Raw genomic sequence first — 21,969 nt, 5'->3', positions numbered from 1 at the left:
TAACATGGAAATTAAGCGTTTCCGGACACATGTCCACATAACATCTTTTCTTTATTTGTGTGTGAGGAATGTTTTACTGAAAGTTTGGCCGTACCTTTTTGTAAGACCCTGTATAAAAAAAGTTATCAGCACCTCTTGGCGGCAAACCACTACGTTCTTCAAATTTTTGCGATCTCTGGCGTACCACCTTCTTAAAATTTCATTACTATTCAATGTGTAAGAACGTTGAAGTATTTACATCTCTCAAATAATGATTCTATCAATGCCCAAGAATACCTGCAAATCTTAGCTAAAAACAAAAAAATTTAAAAGAGTTTTAAAAATACTGGAATAATAAATGTTACCGTGACGGAACATCTGCAGCATTTGAGGATAGTCTTAGCTCATTAGTACGATACACTAACTGTTTCCAAGCCTTAGCGTTAAAGTAGCAGATTAAAATTAAGACCACGTTAAGTTAGTGAAATAGTTATGGAACTGAAAGCTACTTCGATTATTTAATGGCAAGACAGCAATATTCATGAAGCATGTTATGAGTTTTAGAGTAACACCAAATGGGTTGGCTTTTCAGTGTTCCCCGTCTTGCACAAATGTTTTACTACGCCCCACTCACTAGATTAGTTTGGTATCTGTTGCAGTAGAAAATTAACGTCTTTAAAAATCATTCATATCATCGCAGAAGTATCTGGTCGTAGTGATGCAATTTTATGTTATTGAAAACAGACAAAGAAATTTTCGTATAATTATATTCGGTTGCAGACCACGTCATGATATGTAACGGTGAATCAAGGTTTCCGTCACTACTGAAAGTGGAGTTGATCAGGGCACGTATCACAGAGCGGTTCAAAACCCTGCGTGACTTTACAGGAACTGACTCAGACCGTAAAAGCCTACGAAAATGCAAGGAAAGAAATTTCTATTGGCATAATAAAAAGAAAATCAAGAGAGAATATTTACAGGCAATATACGACAACGTGTGGGTCCAGAGAGAACTAAAACTTGGCTTCTACAACGAAACTATATGTAATCTCCTGGAAGAGAGAATAAATGTTTGCACTATGCTGTTCATTTTTGGAACACAACCTACGACCAGCTTAGAGACAGAGGTGATGACACTTTCTGCAGGACCTGACCACACATTTTGCAGGACAATGCTCAAGCACGTACAGTGCAAGCTGTTACTGGTTTGTTTGACTGATGGGGCTGCTAAGTGCTAACCACCTACTTCACTCCCCTGACTTAAGCCCTCGTGAGTTCAACTCTATTTCTGAACTGAAGGAAAAACTTCACGGCATTCGCTTCAGAACTGTTGCAAATTCGTCGGGCAATAGACTGCGCCGCTCTAACTGTCAACACAACTGGCACTGCTAAGAGTATCCTACAATTTCCATATCTCTGGCAACGGGTAGACACAATGCTGGTGACTACTTTGAAGGTCAGAAAAACTTTGCAACACGTTTCTATTTTGTACGAGCTGTAAATAAATAGTTGCCACTATTAAAGTTCCAACCCTCGTATGTTAGACGAAACGTGCCAGAGAGGAACTATTTTGTATTACGAGGGCAGTTCAATAAGTAACGCAACACATTTTTTTTCTGAAACAGGGGTTGTTTAATTCAGCATTGAAATACACCAGGTTATTCCCCAATCTTTTAGCTACACAATACTATTTTTCAACGTAATCTCCATTCAATGCTACGGCCTTACGCCACCTTGAAATGAGGGCCTGTATGCCTGCACGGTACCATTCCACTGGTCGATGTCGGAGCCAACGTCGTACTGCATCAATAACTTCTTCATCATCCGCGTAGTGCCTCCCACGGATTGCGTCCTTCATTGGGCCAAACATATGGAAATCCGACGGTGCGAGATCGGGGCTGTAGCGTGCATGAGGAAGAACAGTCCACTGAAGTTTTGTGAGATCCTCTCGGGTTCGAAGACTTGTGTGAGGTCTTGCGTTGTCATGAAGAAGGAGAAGTTCGTTCAGATTTTTGTGCCTACGAACACGCTGAAGTCGTTTCTTCAATTTCTGAAGAGTAGCACAATACACTTCAGAGTTGATCGTTTGACCATGGGGAAGGACATCGAACAGAATAACCCTTTCAGCGTCCCTGAAGACTGTAACCATGACTTTACCGGCTGAGGGTATGGCTTTAAACTTTTTCTTGGTAGGGGAGTGGGTGTGGCGCCACTCCATTGACTGCCGTTTTGTTTCAGGTTCGAAGTGATGAACTCATGTTTCATCGCCTGTAACAATCTTTGACGAGAAATTGTCACCCTCAGCCACATGACGAGCAAGCAATTCCGCACAGATGGTTCTCCTTTGCTCTTTATGGTGTTCGGTTAGACAACGAGGGACCCAGCGGGAAGAAACCTTTGAATATCCCAACTGGTGAACAGTTGTGACAGCACTACCAACAGAGATGTCAAGTTGAGCACTGAGTTGTTTGATGGTGATCCGTCGATCATCTCGAACGAGTGTGTTCGCACGCTCCGCCATTGCAGGAGTCACAGCTGTGCACGGCCGGCCCGCACGCGGGACATCAGACAGTCTTGCTTGACCTTGCGGCGATGATGACACACGCTTTGCCCAACGACTCACCGTGCTTTTGTCCACTGCCAGATCACCGTAGAAATTCTGCAAGCGCCTATGAATATCTGAGATGCCCTGGTTTTCCGCCAAAAGAAACTCGATCACTGCCCTTTGTTTGCAACGCACATCTGTTACAGACGCCATTTTAACAGCTCCGTACAGCGCTGCCAACTGTCGGAAGTCAATGAAACTATACGAGACGAAGCGGGAATGTTTGAAAATATTCCACAAGAAATTTCCGGTTTTTTCAACCAAAATTGGCCGAGAAAAAAAAAAGTGTTGCATTACTTATTGAACTGCCCTCGTAGTATGTTTTCCTATGAATCAAACCAGCGAAGTCCAATCCGTATATGGAAATCGAAAGTTCGGAAAGCGGTATTCTCTTTTTACATTACGAATGATAACATAACGAGTTGGACAAAAATATGGAAACACCACGAGAAACGCATGTTTGCATATAAATGCAGACAGTAGCCAAGCCTGCAGGTTGGTCCGTCGTATTTGACCACGAACGGCGCCTGTGCAATGTCCTTAATACGTTGCCAGTACCAGTCGTGGTCAGAACAGTTTTGTATAGCTGTGAGTCCATTATGTCGGAGCTAAATGGATTCAAAAATCGGTAGATTGTTGGCGGGCCGGCCGAAGTGGCCGTGCGGTTCTAGGCGCTGCAGCCTGGAACCGCGAGACCGCTACGGTCGCAGGTTCGAATCCTGCCTCGGGCATGGATAGTAGTTCTAAGTTCTAGGGGACTAATGACCTCAGAAGTTAAGTCCCATAGTGCACAGAGCCATTTGAACCATTGTTGGCGGTCGTAGGGTGCGTGCTTCCGCAGTGTTTGGTATTTCAAGAGACATCGTACGGAAGGTTTATACCGCATACAGGGAAATCGGAAAATCATCATCCGCTAACGCACAAAGCGGACGAGAGTGCGTCGAGTGACCTTGACGGACTGTCATTGAAGAAGATTGTTGCGGAAAATAAGAGGACGACAGCTGCAAAGGTCCTGTAGAACTGAATGTCTCACTCGCGAACCCTTTCAGCACCAAAACAACACAAATTTCCAGAAGCAGGGAGTTGCAGGGCGGTCTGGAATTACAAAACCACTCATCAGTGATGCAAACGCCCGGAAGATGAAAATGTGGAGCCGAAGCCAGAAATCCTGGACAGCGGAGCAATGGAGGGATTTCGACTGGTCGGATGAATCTAAGTTTCACACTGTTTCCAACTTCTGGCTGAGTTTATTTATTTATTTAACCTGATCAGATTAGGGCCATCAGGCCCTCTCTTATATAGAACCAGTGTTTCACACATGCAGCATTTCACACATCAGAGTTACATCATGATAATACTTTAAATAAGAAAATTAGATTACTCTAGTCACAATATGAATAAAGAGTAATGACTAAGACCTAATAAAGTAAGTACTGGCAGTATTTTTACAACAGGTGCTATACATACAAATTATGATAAAAGCAATAATAGTAATAGTAAAAAAAATCAAATAATAATGATAAACATGAGAAAAATTGGCAATAGTAATGAAGATTTGTGCAGATGTACATTAATATCTTGGTGTGTAAAGTATATGTTTACTAGTATAGCGAGTTCTGGGGGAGGGAGATTTAAGGAGGGGGAAAGAGGGAAGTAATGAGGTGAAGTGCATTCGTGTACAGAGGAAGGCATTACTATTGCTTAAGTAGATACATCATTAACTGTTTTTTGAAGCCGGACATGTTTTTAAGTTCTCTAACATAACGAGGGAGGTTATTCCAGAGTCGGGTACCGCTACTGTAAAAGACTTGGAGAAGGTGCCTGAGCAATGCAGTGGAACAGAGAGGATTTTATTATGATGGGAACGTGTGTTTCTGTCATGTTGCTCCGACATAAGCGTTAAAGACGGGGAGAGAGATATGAGGGAAAGTGTACATTTATAAGGCAGTATATGAGAGAGTGTATGGAAATCTCTGCGTTTGTCTGCACGCAGCCAGGACAATTTTGCATATGGTGGTGAAATGTGATCAAAAAGTCGAACGTCACAGATATATCGGACGCACGCATTCATGACCAGTTCCAGACGTCGCGAGTTTTCCTGAGAGAGGCCTCGAAAGATATCGGGTTTCGCTGATGATTTGGCCAGACTTACAGTGGTATCCCATGGGCCCCATGGTTACCCTACAAGGGTACTGCCAACGATTATGTACCAATTCTGGGTGCTCAGGTCCATCCCTCGGTACAATATTTGTTCCCCAATAGTGATGCTGTGTTCCAAAACGACAGGGCCCCTGTTCAGAGAGCTTGCATCACACAAGGCTGGTTTTGAGAGCACGAGGGTGAACTGTCGCATATAGCCTGCCTACCACAGTCACCAATCTTAATATTTCTGAGCCTTTGTGGTTATTTTGGAGAGAAGAGTGCGTGACCGCTGCCCATCTCCATCGCCATTACCTGAACTTGCCCCTATTTTCAGGAAGAATAGTATAAGATTCCCTTGAAAACCATGCAGGACCCGTACTTATCTATTCCGAGAGAAGTGCAACCTGTTCCGAATGTCACCGAGTTGCCTACGCCATGTTAGCCGTGATTATGTGGTGTTTCCATATTTTTGTCCACCCCACTGTAGGTCAGTCTTAGGGAAAGCGATACCGGTCACCAATCTTGTAAGCGATGACAAGGAAAAGCCACCTGTCCTCGGACGCGCCCTGCCAGTATAGCGCGCAAGTAGCAGGAGCGATCGGCAGGCTCTCGCTCCAGAGAGTGGCGAACCGCTAATGTCAAGGATCGGAGCGCGGCCGAGAACAATGGCCGGGTGCAGCGCGCGGCCTTACCGGCAGCGCCGCCGCCGGAAGCCACGCCGGCCGCGCGTGACGCGACACCTGCTTCCGGGCTGCAGGTCGCCTCCCAGGACACTGATTGAGGCGCCCTCCGGCTCCCTATTGGCCAGCGGGCGCTGCGTCATCAGCAACGGAAGTACGCGTCGCTGCGGACACAAGATCTTCACCAGTCTAGCTGGAAATTCATCGAAGTGCGCAATCCGGCAAGTTCTCTGGGTCTAGGACCTTTGAGCCACCTAGTCATTAAATGCAGATTTAGACTTTTCTCATATTTTGGAATACGCGCTAGAATTTCAATCTAGCAAGACGACAAGGTTTTAAGATTTCCTTTTTTTTGGAAATCAGCCTTCTAATTGTTTTGATGCTGCCCAATATGACATCCTCTCCTGTCCTCACATCTTTATAGCACTGACACTCAACGACTCAATTATCTGTTAGACGTATTCCAGTCTTTGTCTACACCTCATATTTTTGCACTCTGCGACTCGCACCAATACCATGGAAGTTTGTAAGTAGACTGTTTAGGTTTTTATGTTGGTAACGTCACCTAGCGCTGTGTATGAAAATCACTGGCTGTGCTGTGTGCAGTCTGTGGCTGGTGGGCATTGTTGAAATAGTCGCTAATGTAGTGTTGGGCAGTTGGCTGTTAACTGCGCGTAGCGTTGCGCAGTTGGAGGTGAGCCGCCAGCAGTGGTGCATGTGGGGACAGAGATGGCGGAGTTTTGAGAGCGGATGATCTGGACGTGTGTCCATCAGAGACAGTAAATTTGTAAGACTGGATGTCATGAACTATATATGACTTCTGAACACTATTAAGGTAAATTCATTGTTTGTTCTTTATCAAAATCTTTCATTGGCTAACTATGCCTATCAGTGGTTAGTGAATTAAATAGTTCGAATCTTTTATTTAGCTGGCAGTATTGGCGCTCGCTGTGTTGCAGTAGTTCGAGTAATGAAGATTTTTGTGAGGTAAGTGATTCATGAATGGTATAGGTTATTATTAGTCAGGGCCATTCTTTTGCAGGGATTATTAAAAGTCAGATTGCGTTGCGCTAAAAATATTGTGTGTCAGTTTAGTGATGATCAGAATAAGTAAAGAGAGAAATGTCTGAGTACGTTCAGTTTTGCCCAGCTGTTTGAAAATCAAATAACGTAAGGGGTTTACTAGCACAGTAATTCACTAATTTTTCTAAGGGGACGTTTCAAGTTATTCTCTGACATCTTAACACGTACTTTTGCCGGCCGCTGTGGCCGAGCGGTTCTAAGCGCTTCAGTCCGGAACCGTGCTGCTACTACGACCGCAGGTTCCAATCCTGCCTCGGGTATGGATGTGTGTGATGTCCTTAGTTTAGTTAGGTTTAAGTAGTTCTAGTCTAGGGGACTGATGACTTCTGATGTTACGTCCCATAGTGCTTAAGAGCCATTTGAACCAGTACTTATCATACTGTTTTCCACATATTCTTTTCCATGCCGATTATTCGGAGAATTTAGTTTTTATCATATCGATCAATTTAATTTTCCTCGGCCTCCTGTAGCATCACATCTCATGTCCATTATTTTCTTCTTTGGATTCCTCAGTTTCCGTAGTTCGCTTCCCTATGAGGCTATGTTGCAGAGTAAGTTCTCATAAACTTCCTCCTCCAGCAATTTATTCCCTAACCTACTGCACTTGTTCAACCCACTGGACTTATTCGGGAGGAGCTGAATTCAACATTATCTATCCTTGTTGAGTAAAATTTCCCGCGGTGTCCATAAATATAGCATGGTTCTTTTGATAATGGCACGGCCGTGTCCGTTTTACATTCCTGCTCACCTAAGGCAACTGCTGCGTGTCAAAAGGTCTCGCTGTTCGCAAGAAGTTAAATCCTAATCTTTAATTTTTGATTCTTTGGCACATCGTGAAAGCTCTCCCTGCAGTCAAATTCCTTCCGAGAATACGTGGTTATTCGAATAGCAAAATTCACCCACTCATTAACTTAGTAGTTCGGAATAAAGTGATATGGGTGTACGCAAAATGCGATTGTAAGGGATTTTATGTTTTTCACTGAGAGACGTAACGGAGCTCTAGAATATCGCGCTCATAACTGGAATGGACCGTGTTTAGCTCTGAGCATGGCCAAGATTGTTCGCATATGCTTCTATATCCCTAAATCATTTTTTTTTTAAATCGAAGTACAGTTTCTTCAATGGGATTCGTCTAAATACCAAAGGTGTTACCCACATCAACTGGACCTGAAATATCTCTATCTGTGTAACTTGAAACGAAAACCGAGACGTATGTTACAATTATCGGAGAAATGGACTGTTTTCCTGTGTTTTTTTGCTTTTTTAACAGAGAGTTTTGCGTGATAACTCTTGCAGACAATCGACACTGACTTTGGTAAAATAAGAACACTTTATCCTCTGTTCCATGTATGACAGCAGGAGTTGCAAGCATTCCATTTTTTCCAGTCTTAGAACTAACTACCATTGGCAGCTAGTTATTCTACCTTATCGAGGATCGCCTTGTTTACAAATTCACCCCAGGGTAAAAACTCTGCACTGAACTTCAAAGAAGATATACAGTAAGACTTTACTTAATCCTTTTGTGACATCAGAAACTGGGTTCACTTCACTATCATTAATTAAATAGTCCCAGAAAAAATGCTGACGCCTTAGCTTCGAAGGAGCACGCTTACAATTTCCATTGTGGTCCTAGGACCAAGAAAATCGTCATCCGCAACTGCAGTGCTTTCAGGTTCAGAACTTCAGCTACTCGTAGTCAGTGCTACACAGGTGCCGGTTGCCTGAATTGTATTAAATCACTATCTCTTGCAGCAGCCCAAAATTGTGTGTATTAAGTGCGATGCTCCAGTCTGCACAATGCCATCATTGTGCATTATTAGTAGTCCACACTATATAGTTGCTGACTACTGTCGGATGCATTTTACGAACAGGATACATGTTGCTACGATCTTCGTAGATTTACGTTCCGCGAGAGATTTCTTGAAAGTCTGGGATATGGTTCTATTCCACGGACACCTTAACATTCATGAGCAATCGCGATATTTTATGGAGAGCTCCCGTCTCCGGCCTGAATGGAATATTCTGGCGTGTGATGTGCCGTAAAATCTTTTACAGGCCACTGGCGCGATCATCGAGCGCTGTTTGAGCAAGACGCGTGACATCAGCGCATTTGATCCCTGCCACGTTGTGGGCATACACTTTGAGGTTGTTAAGAACACCGGGATTTTTACCTACCATCTGTCAATGATGTGTCGTGAATATCCCCTTGCGGAGACAATAGCCGCCGCTGGAGTTTTCTGCCGTGGGTACCCACGTGTTGACAAGGCTCGCAGTCAGTATCACAGATTGTATCACCGGATACACCATCGTCCGCCCCCGGTAGCTGATTGGTCAATCCTCTGAGCCCGGGTTCGATTCCCGGCTGGGTCGAAGAATTTTCTCCGCCCGGGGACTGGATGTTGTGCTGTCATCATCCTCATCGACTGCAGGTCGCCGAAGTGGCGATTAAATAAATTAAATAAAAACCGGTTACACCGCCCCCACTGCAACAGTTCGTTGATCAACAACAATTATAAGCGAGAGTCTTTAGCGTTGAGGTCTTCCCATAGCTACCAGGTACTGAAATCACCGTTCATCTCCGCACACGCGCGTCACAGGTTACAGAGGTTGGCATGGACATGATTCACTTGTGTTGTTCCTGAAGTCACCCCGCCTAAGATCGTCTAAGCCACGCCAACTTCTGCGAAGCGGTTGAGCAGTCGTAGGTCTGGAGGTCTCACCAACGTTATGTCGTGTCGTGAAGCCCACGTCACGATTCGCCGAAGCAGTCATCAGCGTGAAAGTGGGTGTACAGCACACTACTAGGGTGGTCTCTCCAATTACTCGGGTGTGTATAGTATCAGTTCCCAGACGATAGATCCAAGCACTTCCTTCAAGATCGTCCTTTGAATTTTCTCCGGGTTCACCTAGAAATGCGCTTGGCAACCTCACTAGTGGCACTGCCTGCTTCATAAAACAGCTTTCGGGCAAAAAGAGCGAACGAGGTGACGCAATGCTAAGACATTGGAATCGTATTCTAAACGTCCGCGTTTCAAATCCCCGGCCAGCCATCCGGATTTAGGTTTTTCACTATTTCCCAAAATCGCTTAAGGAAAATACCGGGACGGTTCCTCTGAAAGAATACGGCTGATTTCCTTCCCCCTCCAAGTTTGTTCTTCGTCAACGGATCATTAGACCATAACCTCCCTGCTTTCCTTCGTGCTGTCAGGCATTATCATGGCTGTAAAGATAACACTGAATAGTATTAGCTCATGATCTATATGAGTATGTTAACAAAACAGTTTTAGAAATTCACAGTCGTTACATTTTACAAATTTAGTTTGAAGAAGGCTCAGCTGACTGAGGTGAGTTTCTCTCACCTAATTTTTCCACTTGTCGCAAAGGCGTATTGTGTACCTACATCTGCACACATACTCCACAAGCCACCATCGTTCCATCAGCTGTTCCCCTCGAAAGTGGAGGGAGGGAAAAGCGACTGCCTATGTGCCTCCATCCGACCACTGATTACTCGCATCTTGTCTTCACTATCCATACTTGAAATGTATGATAGTGGCAATAGGATCGTTCTACAGTCAGTCACAAATGGTGGTTGTCTATGCTTTTTCAATCGTGTTTCGAGAAAAGAACAGCGTCTTCCCTCTAGCGATTCACGTTTGTATTCACGAACGATTTCTATAACACTCGCGTGTTAATCGAACCTATTACTGACGAAATGATAATTAAATGGACACCCTAGCTGCAAACAGGAGTTGATGTACTTCATTGGGGACATGTTGAAAATGTGTGCCCCGACCGGGACTCGAACCCGGGATCTCCTGCTTACATGGCAGACGCTCTATCCATCTGAGCCACCGCGGGCACAGAGGATAGTGCGTCTGCAGGGACTTATCCCTTGCACGCACCCCGTGAGATCCACATTCCCAACATGTCCACAGCACTACATTCGTAGTGCGCCTAATAGATGTTTGCCCATCATACTCATTACTCGTGGCAGATTAATCTACCAAGGCCCGTACGAGTTCGGGCATAGCGTGTGCGTTCGCACAAGAAGGTCAATGGCCGGGAAGCCATATTTTAACTATATATGACGGTAGTATCTGTTCCGGTCGGGGCACACATTTTCAACATGTCCCCAATGAAATACATCAACGCCTGTTTGCAGCTAGGGTGTCCATTTAATTATCATTTCATTTCTAGCAAAGCTGCATGGTCATCCACGGTAACTGTTCTTTCGGGAACAGATACTACCGTCATATATTATTACTGACGAATCTAGCAGTACCCCAGTAATTGCTTCAATGTCTTCCTTATCCCGACCTGGTTGAGCTCCTACATTCGCGATCAGTACCCTTTCCCAGAATTTTCCCAATCAACCGAAGTCGACCATTCGTCTCCATACAAACGACCTCGCGTGCTCGTTCCTTCGTGAGAATTCTGATCACAGAACCATTCTCTCATTCTTCTTTTCATTGGTTGATCACATAGTTCATAATCAGACACATCAATTCCGACACCAGGCTGATATGAAACTTATCTGTTTCCGACCTTCTGAGTCTGCACATAGTTCTGTAATAATCACGCAAGTAAGGAGGCAAATGAATTACTAAACGCGTAGACGTTACAGCTGTGTTGAAATATTTATTTTATCAGATACATTAAGGCCATACCCGGCAAAAAGTCTTTAAATATATCCGTGATGCTTCCTTTTAAGACAGTTTTGAATACGCCCATTATTTGGCAAATCGCTGCTGAGTGTTATGCGATTGCCGGCCGTGGTGGCCGAGCGCTTCTAGGTGCTATATTCTCCCATTGACCAGACGCGGCCAGAGGAAAATATCAAGGCCGCAGCTCGCCGCGGTGCCATCTTCTCGCGAACTCTGGTACTACGAAAACGAGGCTTGACTGATACGTCGCTCTGCAGAGCATGAGAAAGCTGCTGTTCAACAGTCAGAGGGAATCTCGCGTGCCGAGCCAGGACGTGAATATAGAAATCTGAATGTCACCCGAAATTAGTTTGGTACCAATACCAGTAAGAGCACCCACCAACATTACTATCAACTAAGTCCTAACCACTCAGGAGTTACATCCGCAAAACTGCGAGTAATGCACAGCAAAAACAGAATTATTCGGAAAGCAAAATGAAGAAACGAAAGTTTGATACACTTATCACGTATGCAAAGCAGGATAATCTGTGAGGTAAGGCCTCGAACAGGCCGCCGCCTCGCAGTCTGAAGTTACACCCTATGATTTCCCACACCATGACGTCAGCAGTAACACGGCCGTGCCTCTCCTAACGATTGGAAGAATGAGGCATTTGCTCAGGTAGCCGTTACACTCGCCGTCGATAGTCATCCGGGGGAGTGCAGAACCGCAGTTCATCGCTGAACATATTGTTACGCTATTCTTCAGCACTCCGTGCTTCTTCGTTACAGCACCATTCCGAAAGCAGCCGTTTGTATTGTGGCTTTAACGGTAACCGACACGAGGGACGGTTATTCTGTATGCCGGTTGCTGCTAATCTCCGATGAATGACACGAACTGACACAAAATGTTGCAGAGAATCCATCACTTGTTCTTGGATGGCAGGCGGAGATGTGAAGAGGTTTGAGTGTGGTTGGTGGCCAATGCGGCGATCCTTTAGTGTGGTGGTCAGACGTGGACACCTGGAACCTTGACGACCATTAGGCTTACCCTCACATTCTCCTAGTCTACCATCGGACGATTGTCACATCTGAATGCCTCACAAATGGTTCAAATGGCTCTGAGTACTATGGGCTTAACTTCTGAGGTCACCAGTCCCCTAGAACTTAGAACTACTTAAACCTAACTAACCTATGGACATCACACACATCCATGCCAGAGGCAGGATTCGAACCTGCGACCGTAGCGGTCGCGCGGTTCCAGACTGATGAATGACTCACAAATCTGGATATTGTACGATTCGACCAGAAGGCCAAATGGAGACAAACAAGGAAGCCCCTTTTCAATGTATTTCAGGTGCTGATAACGCTGTGTCATACGAGTAAATGACGTCTCTGTATTCTAGTGACTACTCAACATATGACGCTGTTCACGGTCCTCATCTGCCCCCCCCCTCCCCCCCCCCCCCCCCGCCCGTTCCCCCGCCCCATCCCCAGTAACAAACAGGAAAACGTTGATACACACTGTTGCCGTTCTACTTGTCATAGAGAACTGCAACTCTTTTCATTTATATAGCAGGCAACGGTGTGTATGAACACGAGGTTACGATGACATCCTACCGTGCGTTCTGAACGCTTCACTGTTTGTGCAAGTCTGTGCATTTCTCCCTTCAAGTCTCTACTCTTTAGTAGTCCTGTGACATTGCCGGTCTGTGACCGAGCGGTTCTAGGCGCTTCAGTCCGGAGCCGCGCTGCTGCTACGGTCGCAGATTCGAATCCCGCCTCGGGCGTGGATGTGTGTGATGTCCTTAGGTTAGTTAGGTTTAAGTAGTTCTAACTTCTAGGGGACTGATGACCTCAAAAGTTAAGCCCCATAGTGCTCAGAGCCATTTGAACCATTTGAACCACATTTCTGACATTACTCTCCGCCACAGACAACACAGTGGCCGTCGGCCTACACTTAACGACGGAGAGGAGCGGCGTTTGTAGAGAGTTGTCAGTCCTAATAGACAAGCAACACTGCAGTGTAGCACATAAGACGAACGTATCCCTTAGGATAGCACAGCGACATTTGGCGTTAACAGGCTACGGCAGCGAAGACCGACGCCCATGCCTTTGCTAACAGCACGACATCGCCTGCAGCGTTTCTTCTGGTATCGTTTGGATCCTAGACGACTGGAAAACCGCGGCCACATCAAATGAGTTCCGATTTCAGTTGGTCAGAGCTGGTGGTAGGGTTCGAGAGCGGCGCAGACCACACGAAGCCAAGGACCCAAGTTGTCAACAAGGCCTGTGCAAGCTGGTGGTGGCTCCACGATGGTGTGGGCTGCGTTTACATGGAATGAAGTGGGTCCTCTGGTCCAACTGAACCGATCATTGCCTGGAAATTGTTATTCAATGACTTCATGTTCCCAAATAGCGATGGAATTTATGGATGGTTATGCGTTACGTCTCCGGGCCACAGTTGTTCACAATTGGTTAGAAGAATGTTTTTGACAGTTCGACCGATTGATTTGGCCACCAAAATCGCCTGATATGAACCCCATTGAACATTTATGGCACGTAATCGAGAAGTCAGTTAGTCCACAAAATCCTGCACTGGCAACACTTTTGTAATTACGGACGGCTATAGTGGTAGAGCACTTCGGACGACTTATCCGAGTCCACGCGACGTCAAGCTGCAGCAGTATGCCGAGCAAGAGGAGGTCCGTCACGATATTAGGAGATATCCCACAGCTTTTGTTACCTCCGTGTATTATGTGTGTAAGTGTTTGTAACGCAGTATTTGCTTTGACTGTGGCGTCATCGTACCATTGTAGGGGCATGCACGTTGACTGTTACCAGTTAGCTTTGTGCAAAATTTATAAATTGAAGTAGCGTGTAATCGGGTAGAGCTGGAACATTGATTCGGGTGTCATTGTGAAGAGCTTGCAGAACACTACTAGGACTCAAAGAACTGAAAACTACAAAATAATGAAAGAGGTCGTTTCGTACGACTCGTAAACAAGTTCGGAATAATAGAAAACGCAAGTCAGGGGAAGGTTCACGTCGAAAGGATTCCGGAAAGCCTAAGAAGTGCGGAGCGAACGCGAGAGCAGCGTCTAAAAGGAAATGAAAAAGTAGAGTAAAACAATTACTTGGTGGCCCATTGGGCATACAGCAGCCAGCTACAGTCGAACTTGTGGTTTAACTATTGTGTAACCTGTATATAGCTTTGTGTAACAATTGTATTAGGAAGCTGTTTTGGGAAGTATTTGCATGGAGTGTAACTTCATATGGATGTGAAAAGTGGACTCATTAACAGTTCAGATAAGATGAGAATAGATGCTTCTGAAATGTGATGCTACAGAAGAGTGGTGAAGATCGGATGAGATGGTTGGATAACTTACGTAAGTAACCAAAAACTAAAACAGTTTCACGTAAATAATTTACTGACGTCGTTTGCAATCGTTATGAGCTACAATGACAGCTAAATAGGCCGTTTCTGATATCGTGTTTCAGTTGTAGGGCAGTTTTCACCACAAGCTTCCCAAGCAGTTTTCACCATAAGGGGGAATAACAAACGAAAACTAAACAACAACAAATGCCTGTCTTAATGTGAACAGCAATCTGATGATGACACAGTTAGTTAGAAAACGATAACGGTCTATTTATGCGAATAAATACACTACTGGCCATTAAAATTGCTACACCACTAAGATCGAGCGAGGTGGCGCAGTGGTTAGACACTGGACTCGCATTCGGGAGGACGACGATTTAATCCCGCGTCCGGCCATCCTGATTTAGGTTTTCCGTGATTTCCCTAAATCGCTCCAGGCAAATGCCGGGATGGTTCCTTTCAAAGGGCACGGCCGACTTCCTTCCCCGTCCTTCCCTAATCCGGTGAGACCGATGACCTCGCTGTCTGGTCTCCTTCCCCAAAACAGCCAACACCACTAAGATGACGTGCTACAGACGCAAAATTTAACCAACAGGAAGAAGATGCTGTGATATGCAAATGATTAGCTTTTCAGAGCGTTCACACAAGGTTGGCGCCGGTGGAGACACCTACAACGTGCTAACATGAGGAAAGTTTCCAACCGATTTCTCATACACGAACAGCAGTTGATCGGCGTTGCCTGGTGAAACGTTGTTGTGATGCCTCGTGTAGGGAGGAGAAATGCGTACCATCACGTTTCCGACTTTGATAAAGGTCGGACTGAAGCCCATCGCGACTGCGGTTTATCTTATCTCGACATTGCTGCTCGCGTTGGTCGAGATCCAATGACTGCTCGCAGGATATCGAATCGGTGGGTTCAGGAGGGTAATAAGGAACGCCGTGCTGGATCCCAACGGCCTCGTATCACTAGCAGCCGAGATGACAGGCATCTTATGCGCATGGCTATAACGGATCGTGCAGCCACATCTCCATCCCTGAGTCAACAGATGGGGACGTTTGCAAGACAACAGCCATCTGCATGAACAGTTCGACGAAGTTTGCAGCAGCATGGACTATCAGCTCTGAGACCATGGCTGCGGTTACCCTTGACACTGCATCACAGACAGGAGCGCCTGCGATGGTGTACTCAACGACGAACCTGGGTGCACGAATGGCAAAACGTCATTTTTTCGGATGAATCTAGGTTCTGTTTACAGCATCATGATGGTCGCATCCGTGTTTGGCGACATCACGGTGAACGCACATTGGAAGCGTGTATTCATCATCGCCATTCTGGCGTATCACGCGGCGTGGTGGTATGGGGTGCCATTGGTTACACGTCTCTGTCACCTCTTGTTCGCATTGACAGCACTTTGCACAGTGGACGTTACATTTCAGATGTGTTACAACCTGTGGCTCTACACTTCATTCGATCCCTGCCAAAGCCTAGATTTCAGCAGGATAATGCACGACCGCATGTTGCAGGACCTGTACGAGGCTTTCTGGATACAGAAAATGTTCGACTGCTGCCTGGCCAGCACATTCTCCAGATATTTCACCAATTGGAAACGTCTGGTCAATGGTGGCCGAGCAACTGGCCCGTCACAATACGCCAGTCACTACACTTGATGAACTGTGGTATCGTGTTGAAGCTGCATGGGCAGCTGTACTTATACACGCCATCCAAGCTCTGTTTGACCGAATGTCCAGGCGTATCAAGGCCGTTATTACGGCCAGAGATGGTTGTTATGGGTACTGATTTCTCAGGATCTATGCACCCAAATTACGTGAAAATGTAATCACATGTCAGTTCTAGTATAATATATTTGTCCAATGAATACCCGTTTATCATCTGCACTTCTTCTTGGTGTAGCAATTTTAATGGCCAGTAGTATACGTAAGTAATCAAAAACTAAAATCGTTTCCACTTAAATGCCGGCCGAGGTGGCCGAGCGGTTGTAGGCGCTAGAGCCTGGAACCGCGCGACGCTACGGTCGCGGGTTCGTATCCTGCCTCGGGCATGGATGTGTGTGATGCCCTTAGGTTAGTTAGGTTTAAGGAGTTCCAAGTTCTAGGGGACTGATGACCTCAGAAGTTAAGTGCCATAGTGCTCAGAGCCATTTGAATCCACTTAAATCATTTATTTACGTTGCTTGGAATCGTTATAAGCTACAATGACAGATAAATAGACCGTTTCTCACATCGCGTTTTGGTTGAAGGGCAGTTTTCACCACAAGCTTCCCAAGCAATTTTCACCACAAGGGGGAATAACAAACGAACACTAAACAGCAAATACCTGTAGTAACGCGAACAGCAATCTGATGATGAAACTGTTGGTTAGAAATCGATAACCGTCTATTTATGTTAATAAATAATATTACTGGAAGTGCCTAGTTGCTGTTATCTTCCCTGCAAGATCGACCAATAGGTTTTGAAGAGGCTTGCACAGGATAGATTAGGGAGGCTTGGATAGCTGCGTCAAACCAGTCTCAAGACGGCAAGCCAACTTCGTATAGGCAGGCAGGCACATAGGTGCGTCGGCGTCACCGCTGGTCCCGCGGGACGAAGTGAGGTGAGGTGAGGCAGGCAGGGCAGGGCAACCGCAGCGCCGCCGCCGCCTACCTGCGCGCCTCCCGTGGGACACGGGCCGCGGCCACCCCTACGTGCCTCTGCCTGCCTCGCCAGCTCCACCTCCCTGTGGGTCTGCACAGGGAACGAACGCTCCAGCGCAGTGGAATGTTCTCATTATACGGTGGAACTCCGTAACTTTAGTTTCGTGTAAAATACACTTTGGCAGTAGTAGTAATCACAAGCCACTTGATAAGGAAGTTCTCACACTACATGCACACTACCTGATCAAAAGTATCCGGACACCGCTATGCAATGCGGAATTGACCACTAGATGTCACGAGAGGTAGACCCGCCAGTATAAAAGGAGGCGGGGAATGTTGAATCGTCGGTCACGACTGTACAGAAACACGAGACACATGCGTAACCCGTTTTATTCTTTCTCCGGGGAACTACGACCACAACCATAGATGGAAGCATAATAGACCAAAGACACTATTAGCAAAGAACTAAACATCTATGGTCCATAGCACGCTAACACAGTACTGGCGAGCCCCTGCAACACAGCTACTACTGGTAACCCCAGATGCTCGACCCGCCGAAAAACATGCAATCGCAGGTAAGCCATACTGTACACAACACACAAACCAGCCACACACACATCCCCTACACTGTGAGTTGATCTATGGCCGATCACCCACTAACGTATGACGACCTCAGACTGTTACAGGGACACAGCCGCTGCAGCAGGAACAGGAGAATTCACAGGAGCCCAGCTGCAGTGCCCGGACTGACCCTTCTACAACGAGCACCCGCAACGACAAAGGTAACGATGCACGATACCTCGCACTAACATAACCTCACCTTGCATGCACTGTCGCAGCCAGCAAGCCACTGCTGCCCTTACTACCCGTCCTACTGTGGCAGAGGTTTTTTCCCTTGGCACTTTTTTTCGCTCTGCCCTTACAAACCGCAACCCTTCGATCGCTTTCGTCCACTTTCTGTCTCCTGATGGACCACGTCAGTGAGTGACTTCGAGCGTGGACTGGTCACTGGTTGACACCCGAGTAACAGATCCATCAGCGATATTTGAACACTTCTAAGACAGTCCACATCGACTGTTAGTGACGCGTTTGTGAAGTGGAAATGCGAAGCAATTGAAGGTATAGTCTGATTTAAATTAATATGCACCTGTCGTCCAATGCAACAATGAAAGAAGATTTGATGGAGGAAAATAGACAAATGTTAGGCTCGCTTGAAGATAAACTTTCCACAGTAAGCGAAGAAATGAAAACTGTTAGAGAAGACGTAGCCAACGAAGAAGTCGTAGCCAACGAAGTAGCAAATCAAGTTAAGGATGCATTTTCTCAAATGTGAAGTGGAATAATTTCCGAACTGAATGACACTTTAGGTAGCATGCAAAGGGAGACAGCTGACATCCGAGACATAACCAAGAATCTTGACTCCTCTGTAACCACTGTTAATCATAGATTAGACAGAGTAACTACGCAGGTAGAAAAACTAACCGCGCGAATGTCAAATTTGACTCTGGAAGCTGAAACGAAAGTAAAAGAGAGGCTAGATAGTCATGAGAGAGAATTTAGTGAAAAGTATGAGAAGTGGATTTCTGGAAAGGGCAAATTTGTCGAAAAAAAATTAACAAAGACCTAGTAGAGACTGTGAAAGCAACCACTCTTAGTATCTTGGCAGCTCTTGGAAGCTCCGGAGATACTGTAATGTCTGAACTCGGTAGCATTAGGTGTACCCTTCTGCAAGAAATACCAAATTGGAAGCAAGAGGTAACGGAACAACTAAATAACTTGAAGGCACAAGTGAGTAGTAGTTCCAGAATACAGAGACCGAATTATCGCACCTCTTTAGCCTCAGAGGAAGAAGAAGAAGAAGAAGAAGAAGAAGAACTATGTCGGCAGTTCCCAATACCTGTTGTATCTAATGAGCACACCGAAAACAAGAATCTGACTCAGTAGTACAAATGATGAAGGAAGAAAGCATGATAAAACACCGTGTTTTTCAAACCTTTAACCTGGAAAACGAAATACACACCCAATTGTTTTTCTTCGTGGATTCTCTGGTATTTTTCCAAATTCGTGGACCGATAGACAGCGTATCCAATTCGTTGCCGGATATATAGGTGACGAATCGGCAATATGGGGAACTGAAATGGTTGATAAGTGTCGATCATGTGAGGAGTTTTGAGCATTGTTTCCTCAGCAAATTTTGGAGCGAAGGTGTTCAGAAGCACCTTCGTAAAGAAGTTTATAACGGAGAACGATTTGACACCAGGAATAGTAGCCTGAGAAAGTACTTCGAAAAGTATCTTGGCAAAATCCGGTATTGGGATACCCCTATTAACAGTAGATGTAATTATGATCCTCAAGTCTAAATTACCCATATCAATTCGTAAAAAGCTGATAGCCATACCAGATAATGATTCAGATACCTTTCTGTCGATATTAGATTCCCTAGACCTGATCTAAGAGGACATGAGAGCTAACCGCGGAACACTCCGCACAATTCTTGGCCACAATCTTACGAGAGTAACGGCTATGAAAAGCCAGGGAACGGTTACAAAAATAGTAACGATTGGCAAAACGGAAATAAAGGCAATGGGTATCCGTACAAAAGGAATAGACATAATCAACACAACCGATTCAATCCCGTGTATAACACGACTGGTAACCAGTACGGCAATCAACCGTACAACCGTGAAATGGTTTTCAGTCAAAAGGGTTGGCAACAGCAGAGCGGATCGCAATGGAATGCACCGTACTCGCACGGCCAACATTGAGATTACGGGCAGCAACAAACAGCTCATAACGTCCACTCATACCAACACAACTCCGCGCCTAGTAAAAATCAAGCGCAGGGAATGTATAGAAACACAGTTTAAAGGCAAGTGTGAAGGTGGATTTCACAGTAACGCTTCCGGAAATCATATTGGTAATAAAAATCATCAGACCCCGCGAAGGCAGTACAATCCTCCTGTATTTTTCGCTAACGCGGAAGACAGTAACACATATTGGACGCCAAAACAAACGCAACAACACTTTGACACGAGGTTTGTACATAATAGTAATTTTGTTCCTCGGTGTTCTCATAATGTCAGATTGGTCGAACTTCCTAATGATGAAGGCCAATCAAAACCACGCAAATAGGAAAACTAATTTCAGCATCTGAAAGCTCGCTCATTGCTGTGAGACAGAATGGTGGCGACCATTTCGACAAAGAGCCTAACCATGACGTACTTGTACTGAGATACAATAACGGAATTGACCTGAGGAGAACTGTTACAAGACATGGAGACGACTGAATGTGACGAACCGATACATGACCAAGTGCAAGCTGTGACAAAACTTACTATAGTAGGAATTTTGACGACTGTAATCTTAGATATAGGTGCAAATATTAAAGCTATGTCCTTATGTTTCTATAAGCAAATTAGTACATTAATTAAAATTCCAACATTACCCGTCCAAGGATGTTCAATAACAGGAGCCATCGGTTCCCAGACACAAAAGGTCAGTATACAAGCTTGGGTACCACTGGAGATTCAATCAATACCCATCAAATGTATTTTTCTCGTTGTCAAGAATTTGGCAGTGCAATGTTTCTTGGGAATGGATTTTCTAAGACGCTATAGAGCCCGAATAGACCTTTATACTGGCATTTGCACACTGTTAGTACAGCAGACAGAAGTAGCACTGAAGTTAGTGAAAGAGAGAGTAAAAAACTTTGGCACTAGTAATAGCATTAGGTTACAGAGGATAGGCAGAAGACCTCACTGTAATCATTTCAATTTGTTCTATGGTAACTATGACACATTTAATGATGCAATAACAGTCAGTGACTTACCCTCTCCGCAGGAAATAACCAATAAGACCTCAGAATCAATAGAGTTATCCGAACATCAGCGACAGGAATTATTCAATTTGTAGTCACAACATATCGAAGTGTTTTCCAAACGACCTAGTATTATAAAGGACTATGAATATACTACGAAAGTGGTGCCGCACCAAACTTTCTGTCGGACGACATATCCCATACCGCATGCAAGAAGGGAAGCAGTTCGCAATGAAATTCAGAAGATGCTGAGCTGGAAGGTCATAGAGTATTATAATTCGTCATATAGTAGCCCCTTGTTGACGATTTTGAAACAGGATAACACAGTACGACTCGTACTTGACGCGCGAAACATAAATAAAGTCATTGTATCAGTACGAACGAGACCTGAAGCGATTGAAGAACACCTGCAGAGATTTTATGGAATTAAATATTTGAGTAGCATTGATTTGAAGATGTCATATTGGCAAGTGAGACTAAATCCTAACTCACGAAAGTATACGGCATTTATCTTCGCCGGCAGATCTTATCAATTTCGAGTCATGCCTTTTGGATTGAATGTTAGTTCTGGAGTATTCATCTCTGCCCTAGATCATGTTCTTGGTCCAGATATTCTTGATGAAGTCACTCTCTACGTTGATGATCTTTTAATTGCTACTAAAACCTGGGAACGCCACGTTGAACTAATACAGAAAGTGTTTCATTCCTGGAATACGGAGTCACTGCCAACTTGCAAAAGTCACACTTTGGCCGAACTGAAATCAAATTCTTAGGACACGTCATTTCATCTGACGGAGTCCATCCTGATCCGGCTACGTTAAGCGAAATTAAAAATTTTCCTATCCCATCTTCAAAACGACAACTTAAAGGTTATCTCTGACTCACTTCGTTCTTCAGAAGATTCTTACCAAAGCAAGTGATGAACAACCCTCATTTATTGAAATTGTTAAAGAAAAATACTCAGTGGAATTGGACTGACGACTGTCAAAAGGC

At 45.0% G+C, this 21,969-nt stretch overlaps 1 protein-coding gene and 1 non-coding gene across 2 annotated transcripts in view; both read right to left on the bottom strand.

Annotated features, from left to right (window-relative positions):
• LOC126480525 (putative epidermal cell surface receptor) overlaps nucleotides 1-21,969 on the bottom strand; it is a 417,170-nt gene that overhangs the window by 318,952 nt on the left and 76,249 nt on the right.
• Nucleotides 10,274-10,348, bottom strand: Trnat-ugu (transfer RNA threonine (anticodon UGU)). Its single transcript has one exon. It is a non-coding gene; the product is annotated as a tRNA-Thr (tRNA).

The sequence above is a fragment of the Schistocerca serialis genome, chromosome 1, assembly GCF_023864345.2.
Source record: "Schistocerca serialis cubense isolate TAMUIC-IGC-003099 chromosome 1, iqSchSeri2.2, whole genome shotgun sequence".
NCBI classification, from domain to species: Eukaryota; Metazoa; Arthropoda; class Insecta; order Orthoptera; family Acrididae; genus Schistocerca; species Schistocerca serialis.
Note: the sequence above shows the minus strand (reverse complement) of the source record. Positions and strands in the feature narration are given on the sequence as shown.